Source organism: Gymnoscopelus braueri (assembly GCF_963280865.1).
Source record: "Gymnoscopelus braueri genome assembly, chromosome: 3".
In the NCBI taxonomy this organism is placed as follows: domain Eukaryota; kingdom Metazoa; phylum Chordata; class Actinopteri; order Myctophiformes; family Myctophidae; genus Gymnoscopelus; species Gymnoscopelus braueri.
Window position 1 is genome coordinate 23,536,523 of NC_137612.1, and position 13,635 is coordinate 23,550,157.

Sequence of the window (13,635 nt, forward strand, 5' to 3'; positions counted from 1 at the left end):
CTCCAACATACCGGCCCCTAATTGCCGTAAGTATAGCAATTGGTAGATATTAGCGAAATAACTGCCAAGTTACATGAAGTATGATGAATGAGCTTAACTCATTCACTGCCAGACTTATTTCTGGCCGCGTTTGCCCACTGACAGCGATTTTTAGATTTTCTTACCTTTTTTCAAGTAGTCACAGAATATTTATCTCCACTATGATTGATCCCCTGATGGTTGCTAATCACTGAGGATTATACTGTGTGGTTTCACAAATGTCAACGAGGTCATCGCGACATTAATTGTCTGCCTTTGAAAATAGCATGTCTTGACCAAAAATACATGGTAAAAAAAAAGTGCACAGGAGCCGAGATACAGGATTTTTAAGTAATAAGTTAACCAAGAGGTGAATGGAGCAGCAAATCTTCGGATCACGATATCTTGGGTTCTGTGTGAGGAAAACGAAAAAAAAAACGTTTTTACGTTCGTGGCAGCATTGGTAATTGGAAATAATTACTTTTTTTACTTTCTTGGCAGTGAATGAGCTAAGAGTAAGGGAGAATGTGTGTACAGTATGTATGTCATGGCAAATTTGTTAAAATGGGAAATGCTAACATTTACCACCAAATATCAGAGTTGGGCAAGCCGTGGTGGACGGAATAGGGAAACAAAATGAGCAATCCCCAGTCTGTATGATGTAGTTGAAGGAGGGTGATTGGGGTGAGGGGTTCAAGATCCACCACTTTACACTGTAGTTACATGGTCTATCATTCATGATGGCCTCAACTTTACAAAATGAATGTTCAGGCAATTCAGTTCTCTCAGAGCTTCCCCTAACTGTAGCTTTTTCATTTCAAGGACAGCCCCAGTGTCATATGCATGAAACTGTGGGTCCCGTGGACCCATAAGAGTCCTTGTTTCCATGTGTTACAGACCCGCGAGTGTCCATTTGGACCCCTGGTGGCAGGGTTGCCAGATCAGCTTTTTATAATTTCCCCGCAAGATTTTATTTGAAAATAGACGATCTACAAGCTCGCGTCGCATCGCGACGCGTTGTGAGCTTGTAGATCTGCTATTTTCAAATAGCTGATGTATATGTTAAAGTGCTCATGTGGGCCATAGTCGCTGCTTTTGGGCTGGTTATCCTAGACCTGGTTGCTTGTTTCTCTCACAGTATCTGGCAACACTGCCTGGTGGTACCCAGACCCGACGTTGAGAAACAGTAGCTCTTTTCACAAAAAAAAGTGTCCCCGTCGTCCTCTGCCACATAGGAATCTGTGCAAAGCATCGATGCAGGACTGTCTAATGAGCTCGCTACTTCATGTACAGCTCCACTCTCCTGCCAAGTGAAGATATTCCTTACAATTTAACCCAAGACCTCAAGACCTGAGGCCGATTCTACGAATTCCGTCTAAATCCTATTTTTTTCTTTTCTTATATGTTGCTATAATTATAAGTGATGCTCAAACCTTTTTCATGTCAAGGACCCCCAAAATGATATGTATTCGGCCACGGACCCCCCATCTCAAAATATTTAGTTCCAGGGACCCCCCCAGAAGCAAAGATTTGAGTTACAAATGTTTTAAAAATATATATATTCAAAGATTTGCACACATTTTCGTGATTTTTCAAAAAATAGCAGATCTACAAGCTCATAGCTTGTATATCTGCTATTTTTTGTCTAGCCAAAGTATAGAATCATGTTTATAGCTAAAAATGACACCGATTTGTTCCCGGTTTTGACGGTGTAACAAGTGCGTGGCCTCGTTTCACCTCTGTGTGTCCAAAGTAGTTGATACCCATATGGATAAAAGACCTGGAGACACCTGCTCTGTCGCGAAGGTCAGCCACTTTCTACTCTCCCCAAACTGTTGCTTGAAAACACTTTTCTTAATCATTTTTCTGGCAGACAGGAGTTGGCACCAAGGCGACCATTATCTTTGATTTAGTCTGGAGCCTCATGTGGCTTCTCCCCGAGAGACCAATCTGCTGATGGATATGGTGTAAAAATCTGTTTGGATAATGTGAGAATCTTTGGGCAGGATGATTAGATTCTTTCAGCTCTTATTTGCATTGCTAATTTCCTATCCGTCCTCCCACTCTCAACATGCCTTCATCCACAATTGGCTCTAGTTTTGGCAGATGGGGAGCTGCCTGCCTTCCACTGTTCTCCGAGAGCGCGAGTTTACTCTCTCGCTGTGCGCTCACACACTGGCAGCAACAAGTAGACAAATCGGCCTGCAAGTCATTCATTTCAGCTGGTAGCTGCAGGCTACGCTGAGCTGCGAAGCACAACTTCTCAATTCTGATTCACCACTTTCCCCGCAGCTTGTAAGGAAGTTTATATGCAATTAACCTTAAGTATAGGTAATATCAAGTTCATCATTAACAACTCTTTCACTGCCAGACTTATGTCTGGCTGTGTGCACCCACTGCCAGTGATTCTTCGATTTTCTTACCTTTTGAAGTCGTCACAGAATATTTATCTCCAGTATGATCGATCCCCTGATGGTTGCTAATCACAGAGGGTTTCACTGTGCTTCCGCGAAAAGAAAAAAAAATGTCATCGCGACCTCCCGTTCGCTTTTATACGCCTTTGAAAATAACATGTCTCGGCCAAATTACATACTGTAGTAAAAAGAAAAAGTACACAGGAGCCGAGATACAGGATTTTTAAGTAATAAGTTAACCAAGAGGTGAATGGAGCAGCAAATCTTCGGATCTCTGGTTCTGTGTCCTTGGCAGCCAAGTCGTCCTTGGCAGTGAGAGAGTTAAGAGTAGTTCACCCAAAAAATGACTTATTTTCTATCAATTACACACCCCATGAAGCCTCGAATTCATGGAGACGTCTTTTGTTTTTGTTGCATTCCTGAGCCAATAATTTGATGACCAGGTCATCGGTCAATGTGGAGATTCAGTAGTCTCCCACCGGAAACTCAAATTATTGGCTCAGGAATGCGACAAAAACAACAAACATCTCCATGAATTCAAGGCTTCATGGGGTGTGTAATTAATAGAAAATAAGTATTTTTTTTGGTGTGAACTACTCATTTAAATTGTAAATCCTGTGTAATATCATCACAGCATCCCCTACAGCTGTTTCACTTCTGCGTAACCTCTGTGTGCATCCACATGCAGACAAGGTCTGTGGGCTGCTGGCCAGAGAGGTGTGCTGTCCTGACTGCTACTGGTTTTATCCTCAATTACTGTAGGTGTTGAACTGCCTGCATAAGATTGATATAGGTCACCGTCAACCACTGTAATGTCCCTATAGCCGCTAGTTTTTGCTGCATGACAATAAGGTCAACAATTACTAATGTTGTTTTTAGTTTTGCCTCTCGAAGTTGCAGTGCATGTTTGTCCATTAATACAACAGCTGGGGGCTAGGATTGCAGCATTTTTGAATAATGGGTATAGCTGAAGACAAACATGGCTCCAGAGCGTAGGCGTGTTGTCACAAAACCTCTCTCTCCTCTGATAAGAACATTTGCTGAATCTTATTTAAATCATCGACAGTCTGATTAAGATGATCGGAGTTCTCCGCTCACCAAAAATGTCTGAGGACTTCTAAATGCAATGTACTGTCGGGGCTAGAACAACGGCGAGAAAGGCTGCTAACAAACCTACGCCTTTAAATAAGGCTATCTCACACGGGAAGCGTCTGGCTGGCGCGTCTAGTAATTGGTTTTCAATGAGAGGCCGGTGTACAGGTTGTGGGCGCACCGGCGCAGGCAATATGACAGGCGGCGCAGTGACGTGTGGGCGCGATCCCATGAAATTGTCGCATTCGTGCTCATCTCACGCACTCACTCGCCCGCCCTCGTAAAGACTTTAATTGTGTTGAACTTTTTTTTATGCAACACGTAGAAACATTCCAAGCGAGGATGTGGGGTTAGTGTTTAGTGGGCCCTTAATGCTTTTAAAATCAGTCCTGATACTGTCCCAATATGAAGAACCCCTTTGCTCTGCACTGCCGTTTGTTTCCAAATACTTTCCTTCAAGTGCTATCCGCTACATTGAATTCAGATGTCACCTAACGCTTCCATAGGCAGAGATATGTGATTGTCTTGACTACGAGTGACAATAGCTCAGGGGTAAAATAGCTCTTGTTTTTGTTTCTTCTGACCTCTGTCTCTCTACATTCACACACACACACACACACACACACACACACACACACACACACACACACACACACACACACACACACACACACACACACACACACACACACACACACACACACAGAGAGAAGCAGTTAATGTGATGTGACTGAAGTGTGAATCCTTTACCGTCGTCAACTATTCCTGGCCAGCTGTGCCACAGGCCAGCTGATGTCATGGCGTCTGTGAGTCAGATTATTAGTAGTGCTGAGGGACGTGCCCTCCTCTGCATGCCAATCATCCCACCCCCCTGCCAAACGGTGACCTCGCCACCTCCATGCATCTGTGCCCAGACGCAGAATATGCCAAGTCACGTGGTTCAAAGTGACAGTGGCAGTGTCTTACATTTTCCCAGCATTATGGGTTCAATTACGTTTCTGTATGTTGTCACGATTACAAATTTAAGTTGCCGATTAATTGTCACTCAAATAATTGCGATTAACGATTTCATTGTGTGTTTGGCCATTGAACATTGGAACATGTCTTTTCCCTGTGTGCCATTTAGGCTTCGTAATAAAAACTTCCACAGGGCAGATGACAAATAACTTCAATATACAAAGAAATTATTGACTTATTTAATCATTTTATTCATGTAAAAAAAAGCTGAAATAGCAGATCTACAAGCTTACAACGTGTCACGAACGCTGCTATTTCAGTTTTTTTTTTATATTCGGAAATGTGTGAACAAAACATTTTTCAACATGGAAACGATTATGACGATAAAAATAATTGCGACTATCTCAAATAATCGCGATTAGACAATTATGTAACAATTGTGACAGGCCTATCTGTATGTAATGAGATTATGGCCTCTGGTTTGAGGGCAGCAACATTATTGTTTATTGACATTGCAGTTGATACGTTTGTAAGTTTGACACAGCAGGAACAGGAATTGGTACAGGGGGATGTTTACCGTCTGAAAAAGGTGGGCCTAACGAAAACCCCCGACGAGAACATGGGCTTTTATTGCACTCTATCTAGTCTACGTGGTTCTCCAAATAAAGGGGAAGAGTGGCGTAACGTTTGTTTGCTGGATAGTTATGGCTGTCATTGGTCATACATCAGAATTATCAGTGGAATATTGCTGACACACCCACAACAGGAACACCACAGTGACTCACGATAGTACTTGGAAATCTTTGCACTGACGGGAACGCATCTGTTTCACTTTAGATTTCTTTGGCTATTCAAAAATAGCAGATATACAAGCTCATAACGCGGCACCGAGTGCCGCGCTATGAGCTTGTAGATCTGCTATTTTTGAAAAATCGTGAATATTTTTGCACATCTTTGAATATATATATATTTTTTAAGCGAACATTTGTAACTCAAATCTTTGTTTCTGGAGGTCCCTGGAACAAAATATTTTACAAATGTTCGCTTTAAAAAAAGATGTATTCAAAGATTTGCACACATTTTCACGATTTTTCAAAAATAGCAGATCTACAAGCTCATAGCGCGGCACCGAGTGCTGCGCTATGAGCTTGTACATCTGCTATTTTTGAATAGCCAAAGACATCTAAAATGACAGACGCTTTCCCGGATTGAATGGGTTAGATTTAGTTTGTGGCATTTCAGGTGATTCTCTGTGATGGTTCACAGTAGTACTTGGTAATCTCTGCACTGACGGGGTATTTCTTGTGCCTTCGTGGAACTTTGCCACCTTCAAACTAGCAGGCCTCTATGCCTGTGTGCAGACAGGCAGCACAAATATGATTTCTGGCTTATCTGGATTTAAACCAGATTGGATTTATCAAGTGTGCAAATATTTTAACCGATGAAAAGTATTAACAAGATCTCATGACTAAATAACATCGGGTCAAATAGAACAGACTCTTTTCTTCCATTTTCTGAAAAGTAGCAGTTTTGGACAAGATTTCCACCTGACAACAACGATATTTAATATAAGAGCCTCTCCATGGACATGTTTAACCCATTAAGACCTGAGGCAATTCTTTAAAAAAAATCTAAATCCTAAATTTTTTTTGAAAGAAATCAAAAAAAAACAATTTTCACGATTTTTCAAAAATAGCAGATCTACAAGCTCGTAGCGCGGCACTCGGTGCCGCGCTATGAGCTTGTATATCTGCTATTTTTGAATAGCCAAAGAAATTTAAAGTGACACAGATGCGTTCCAGGTATTAATGGGTTAAATCACTATTGAAGACCTATTTCTTTTCTCTGGCCTTTGAGCACAGCTAATCTTATTTTATTTATTTAAAATAGTTTTCAATTGCCGCATGTATTTTTGTATTGTATCTTTGCATTGTTGTTTCTATTGCTGTGCTGTATAGCCCGTTGTTTGGCTTCGGTCATTCAAATGTGCTCTATAAAAAACATTTGAGTTGAGTTGAGATATGCAATTTAGATTAAACTGAGATCATTATTTGCCAATCGATAAGTGTGATTGCTTATTAGTGTTTTGACCATGGCCTAACAACCTCCCAAGCCCTCCTGCCTTGTGCCTATATAAATGCATGCTGGGATAAGCTTCGGCCCATTCAGACCATGGACTGAATACAGATGATTGGATTTTTTCTAAAATTAGGTTATGTACAGTATAGCCCCAGAATTCCAGAATACTGTAGTTGAGCGAACGCATCTGTGTAACCACTTTATCCATATTTTATACTTTGGCTATTCAAAAATAGCACATATACAAGCTCATAGCGTGGCACTGATTTATATTTTCGAAAGGACATTTCTTTACTCAAATCTTTGCTTCTGGGGGTCCTTTTTACAAAATATTTTGAGATGGGGGTCCGCGGCCAATTACATATATATAGGCCTAATTTTGGGGGTCCTTGCATGAAAAAGTTTGAGCACCCCCGATATATAACAACAATAGTTTTTCAGAAAACTGTTAGGAATTAGAACACTTTGTAGAATCGGTTTCAGGTCTAAATAGATAGTTCACCCCCAAAATTACTTTCTTTCTATCGATTAGTCACCCCATGGAGACTTGAATTCATGGATATTATTTTGTTTTTGACGCATTCCTAAGCCAATAATTTGGTCACAAAGAGTCTCTTTTGTGTCTCCTACCGGAACCGCTGCCAACCGGTCCGCTGGTCATCAAATTATTGGCTAGCAAAGCAATATCCATGAATTCAAGTCTCCATGGGGTGACTAATTGACAGGGAAAAAAAGCATGTTTTTGGGTGAACTATCCAACTAGAAAAATGAACAAAAAAAACCTGCCTTCACTGAACCAATTTTGTTTCACTCTCTGCCAACAGGCTTATGCAACTGTGGGTCTACAAAGTTCACATTATCCCCACAGTTGTATCAGCTGTGCGTACTGAAGTGAGTAAAAGGGGAACAGCGTTTACCACAGTAACCACAGAGGAAAACAATCGATACGGACCATGCAATCTATGTGTTTACAAACACATGACCTCCTCTGTGTGGTAGCAACTCATCTATTGCGTCAATGTCATTCATTGACTTGGTAGCAGATGATTAGGTGCACTTATGTGTACCCTGTGAATCAATTGCATAAGGATTTTCTTCTTGTTTTTTTCTTTTAACTCTGCATCACTGTCAAGCGAAAGAGTTATTGTATATTCTGTGTGGTTTGAGATGATATATACTGCTATGCATGCATCTGTCGAACATTTGGATTTCTTTTGTTCCTTTGTTCATATGTCAGGCTGTAAGTTTGTGCACACCGAGAGAGAAACTGTGACACGCTCTCAGTGCTGGCTGACATCTTCGCCTCGTACAGATCGAACGAAAAGGGCTTAATATTCTCAGCTGGCTTACCATAATGTGTGACAGCGCACACATGCATGTTATCACAGGTGCACCAACCCCCCCCCCCCCCCCCACACACACACACAGGTGGATGACAGCTTGTATTATCTATGAGCATTGAGGCTTCCATCATGATTGATGTGACTTGCATCCTGCGTGTCGTCCTTCAGATAATGTGCAGGGTGGTCGTTATTGATTTCGGACATGACTTTCACACCTGACCTTGTTAATGACAATCGTAAATAGCATATGATTTATTTATACCCGGTCCGTACTCGCCAGAAACATGCGAGTTCTAAAGTGAAAAGTCACTCTAAATCGAAGAGAATCACCCGAAATGCCACAAATGTAAAAAACCTTGCATTGCTGGATATATAATCAATCAATACAGAACTCGGGCGCATATAAATGGTGCATTTATATAGCGCCTTACAATATGCATTCCATTCACATTCATACACCGACGGGCGGAGGAAACCGTGCAAGGCAGCAACCTGCTCATCAGGAGCAATTAGGGGACACTTTGGCCCTCATTTATCAACGCGGTGTAGACCAAATAATGGGCGTACGGCGAGATTACCGCAACTTTCGGCATTTATCAACATATCCTGACGTTGCCTTCAGCCTATACGGCCCGTTCAGATCTCACGACAGGTCGCAGGCAGTTGTTGGCTTTGGCTGCACCCGTTTGTTCCATTGTAGACCTGCGGAGCAGCGTTGTCTCACCGTCTGACAGGCATCTGGACATATGTATCCACTCCAAAAACACAATAATAAATAATAAACTGATTTAAACAAACTGCTTTAACAGTCATGGACAGCGAGGTCTCCAAACTTCCTATATGGAGTTATACAACCTGGGCTGGGTTGAGGATATAAACCCGACCCTCCAAACCTTTGACCAGCACAGGTTATTCTTCTTGCTGTGGATTCATTAGGGCCACCGCGGGAGGTCGGACATTTAACCGTCCCAACACACACCAGCCTTCATCCATTAATGTTTAATTCATTCATTCATTCATCAATGCTATCTCTCATTTCACGTGGCGTCACGGCAGCCCGTGACTCAAGGGGGAATACATGATTGCTTTATTTTCACTAGAACGCGCACTGCACACTGCTCGTAATGGGTTAAATAACTTAAATTAATATAAACGTATGGTATGATTTATGACGATGAGATTGGTGTCATTCAAGTCGGCTACTTGACAAAGATTGTACCATCACGGAATACATGAAAGACTACTTACTATACATAAGGCTATTTCCACAGAGTGCCGTGGGGGTGGGTGGGTGGGGGTGTGTGTGTGTGTGTGTGTGTGTGTGTGAGCGCGTGCGCGTCAGACGCGGACATGAAAGGCAGCGAGGCGGGCGGGGGAAACTCTTATTGGCTTTCCATGCGTTGTTTGGTCGTAGGGGCCGTTATGGCAAACAATACGCAGTTTTTTATGCTCCATTGATAAATGAGGGCCTTTGACTCTAACTCTGGGGGAGCCTGGGATCGAACTGGGAACCTTTTAGTTTCCCAAGCGGCCGCTCTACCCGCCTCCGCTACTTTCGCCGCAATACTGATCATACTTTAACCCATTAAGACCAGGAACGCATCTGTGTGTCATTTTTAGATTTCTTTGGCTATTAAAAAATAGCAGATATACAAGCTCATAGCGCGGCACCGAGTGCCGTGCTATGTACATCTGCTATTTTTAGAAGAATAGTGAAATATTTTAAAATATTTAAAGGTAGGGTAAGTGATATTTTTGGGTTAAAACAAAAAGTATTTTGTTAAAAGGTTAAAGCACTATATTCTGATAGTAATCATTGCTATAGAGTGTTTGTTCAGTAACAGGAGTCTCCCCGTCTCTCCAGCTCTTTAATAAACAGAAAATACATTTTCTGGTAGGTGTCAAAATCTCAGCCAATCAGGAGAAAGTACCCATTTTTAAGCTTCATTTTTATAGTGTTCCTGTTCAAATTTTGCCTGCTCATTTCTTAGTGTCATCACTTCCAATTTCACTTGTTTAATCTATATCCTGATTGAGTTCTCTATCCTGATTGGATAAAATTGGAAATGAAACTGAAACTGAAACGAAAATGCATTTTCTGTTTTATAAAGCGCTGGAGAGACATGGAGACTCCTTATATGGACAGGACACTCTATAGTAACGAGCACTATCAGAACATAGACCCATTTTGCAATTATTTGAATAATTGCAAATCACTTACCCTACCTTTAACTCAAATCTTTGCTTCTGGGTTCCCTGGAACAAAATATTTTGAATACATATCATTTTGGGGATCCTTGACAGGAAAAATGTTTGAGAACCACTGATATATAGCATCAAAAGTAAAAAGAAAAAAAAACTGTTAGGATTTAGAAGACATTGGTAGAATCCCCATAAGCAAAGATTTGAGTAAAAAATGTTCGCTTTGAAAAAAATATATATTCAAAGATTTGCACACATTTTCACGATTTAAAAAAAAATAGCAGATCTACAAGCTCACACGTAAATAAATCCAGTGCAATCATGGCCATCCTCACCACGCACCACGTTCCAATTTATACTAGACATTTCATCAATATAGTATAATATTAAAAATATCTTGGAATAAATTCCTTACCAAGAAATTTCTTCACCAATGTGTTTGTAAAAGTGTCTAGTAACACATCTCATAAAGACTGAAATGCAGTTTCCCTAGGGGAATTTTTGACAGCTGCTGAAAGTTGGGGTAGGGCACGCTCCCACCAAAACATGGTCGGCTAGCGTTAAACGCGTTTTTTTTGCAGTCAGCGGATTCTAAAAAAAACGGGAGTGACGCGCCTGTCACTCACTTTCAGGACCGTCCCCGTAGCCCGCACCGTCTGCTGCCTTGAGCACCATGGTGCTTCCTGAGTCTTGAGACGGTCCGCCTTCCACTCACCCGATTGGACAGAGGGGGGAAATCAGCTCCTGCCTCCAGCAGTTTTCTGCTTCAAATGGACAAGTCGTGTAGAGCAGATAAACGCAAGGTCTGCGCGACAGGCGGAAAGATGCGCTCTTGCGTGAATCCACGCATTTACATTGACAAAGCATTGGCAGATTCTGCCCCAGAGGTAAAATAAAAGTGCGGTGGGAGCGCGCCCGTACCCACCATAACCTTATGCAGGGAAAAAAAATAATATTCTGTTTTAAGTAGCATGTGAGGGGTTCAAACTAGGGTGTTTTTATGATTCTGAATCCATTGCAAGCATTTGTTTTGCACCAAAACCACTCCTTGGGCTAAAAACGGCCATAGCCAACCTTTTTCAGGTAATTTTTTGTGTAAAAAGCCCATTGAGATTGGGGCGTTTTTAGCCCAAGGAGTGGTTTTGGTGCAAAAGAAATGCTTGCAATGGATTCAGAATCATAAAAACACCCTAGTTTGACCCCTCACATGCTACTTAAAACAGAATTATTATTTTTTTTCCCCGCATAAGGTTATGGTGGGTACCCCAACTTTCAGCAGCAGGGAAACTGCATTTCAGTCTTTATGAGATGTGTTACTAGACACCTTTACAAACACATTGGTGAAGACATTTCTTGGTAAGGAATTTATTCCAAGATTTGACATTATTCTGATAATCTTCCCTGACTAATAAAACAAATCTTGTATAGAACCACGTTCACATTATTTTAGCCTTTTGGTTTAGGAGGTTTAGAAACCTTTTGCAAGGTTTACAAATGCTATAAGAAAGAACGTCTCTGTGAAAATAGAAGGTAGGCGGGGTTACAACTTGGGGTTACAGCAGTAACCCCATTCAATCATCTGAGAGGCCGAAAGCAAAGTGCAGCCAGCTTCCCCGTTGTGTCGCAAATGGATTCCATAATCTGCACTCCAGGTCGCCCCGTTTGTTGTCAGTGATGTGCCGCAGAGTGGACCTCACTCATGCACCTCAAGACCATGCTGCTCTAATGGAGGAAAGGAAAATACAGATTCCTGACTGCAATACCTGATAAAGATGAGATAAATAAGATACATTTGGTGTGTGTGAGCGTGTGCGTGTGCGCGTGTGTGGTAATCAATTTTCACTTCACTCTCCACAATATGGCCGTACTTTTACCCACTTTGTTCTAAACGGCAGGACCCAAAGAAAGGCCCCCTGCGTGGTGAAGGCTTGTGAGCAGGCTGCAGACACAAACCAGACATCTGTTAGATTTGACTGCTGTGTTAACCCATTGAGACCTGAAGCCGATTCTACATGTCTCCTAAATCCCAACAGTTTTCTGAAAAACGTATGTTTCTATATCAGTGGTGCTCAATCTTTTTCATGTCAAGGACCCCCAAAATTATATGTATTTGGCCGCGGACCCCCATCAAAATATCTTGTTCCAGGGACCCCCCAGAAGCAAAGATTTGAGTTAAAAATGTTCGCTTTAAAATGTTATATATTCAAAGATTTGCACACATTTTCTCGAATTTTCAAAAATAGCAGATCTACAAGCTCGTAGCGCGGCACTCGGTGCCGCGCTATGAGCTTGTATATCTGCTATTTTTGAATAGCCCAAAGTGTAAAATAATGCTTTTTAGCTCAAATCTAAAAATGACACAGTTCCAGGTCTTAATGGGTTAAGTCACACGTGAAGCCAGGGAGTTGGTCTGGTCTTGGCCATTATTGCCCTTATCAGAAAAGAACAGATACGAGGCGATCAGAGAGACACAAAGGGGAGGGGAGGTTCAGCAGTACTACAGTATACAGTAGGTCAGATACACAAGTATAGTAGACTTTATTATTATTATTATTTCTACACAAAGAACTAGACCATGGGTTCCCAAACTTTTCCATGCCTAGGACCCACAAATAGCCGGTGCATCTTGCTGCGGCCCCCTATTATAAAATGTCTTACAAAAAAGAAAGAAAGCGAAATGAGAAAATGGTCAATTTTTCTGTTGGACAATGGACCATAATGGCATGCCTAAAATAGGGATGCCAGGTTGAAAGTGATTAAACTGGCGCACAATACACTTGTGCTCTAGACGATGGGAATGTTCATGTGTGATGGTGTCCTCATTGTGTGGTGTGTTGATGTAATTATAATTCATTAGATTGTCGCTATGCTATGCAGCCTTCAAATCCAGTCCTACTGTATATTGCGCTGATCAGAGCGATGCTCATGGAATTATGGCCATTTGAAGTGTTGAAGACTGCTGCAACACTGCTGTAACGTCCCATATGTGTGCAATGTATGTTCTTAGGTCCCTGACATGGCCCCTGTGTGTGACTATTGTCAGGGTAGACCCTTGAACAGTGCCTGTGGGGCCAATGGGCCATGGGGCCAATGACTGGGCCCCTGGGGTGAGTATTGTCATGGCAGAACTCTGAGCGGTGTTTGTGCCAAATTTGGTGCAGATAGGAGTAACAGTGCGCCTGTGGCACCATGGGGCCCTCGGCGGGGCCCCTGGGCTACTCGGCCTTCAAATCCAGTCCTATTGCTGGATCAGAGTAATATTCATGGAGTTATGGCCATTTAAAGTGTTAAACACTGCTGCAACACTACTGTAACGCCCCATATTGTGACGTCCATCGTCCACCCAATAGGCCATTTTAATATAGGATAATTCTAGACCCTCCGGGCATGCTGGCCTATTTAAGGGGCGTGCAAGTTGGGGACAAAATACAAGTCAGGAATACATCTGTTATCTGATGTACAGTAACCATTGTCCATGCTGCCACTCATATTGGCGAAGTGGCACAAATGTGACGCAAAGGGCAGCCAAT

The 13,635-nt window shown here is 42.0% G+C and overlaps 1 protein-coding gene across 3 annotated transcripts in view; it reads left to right on the forward strand.

The window, feature by feature from the left end:
• rap1gapb (RAP1 GTPase activating protein b) overlaps nt 1-13,635 on the forward strand; it is a 115,725-nt gene that overhangs the window by 45,214 nt on the left and 56,876 nt on the right. The gene's annotated exons all lie outside the window — the stretch shown is intronic.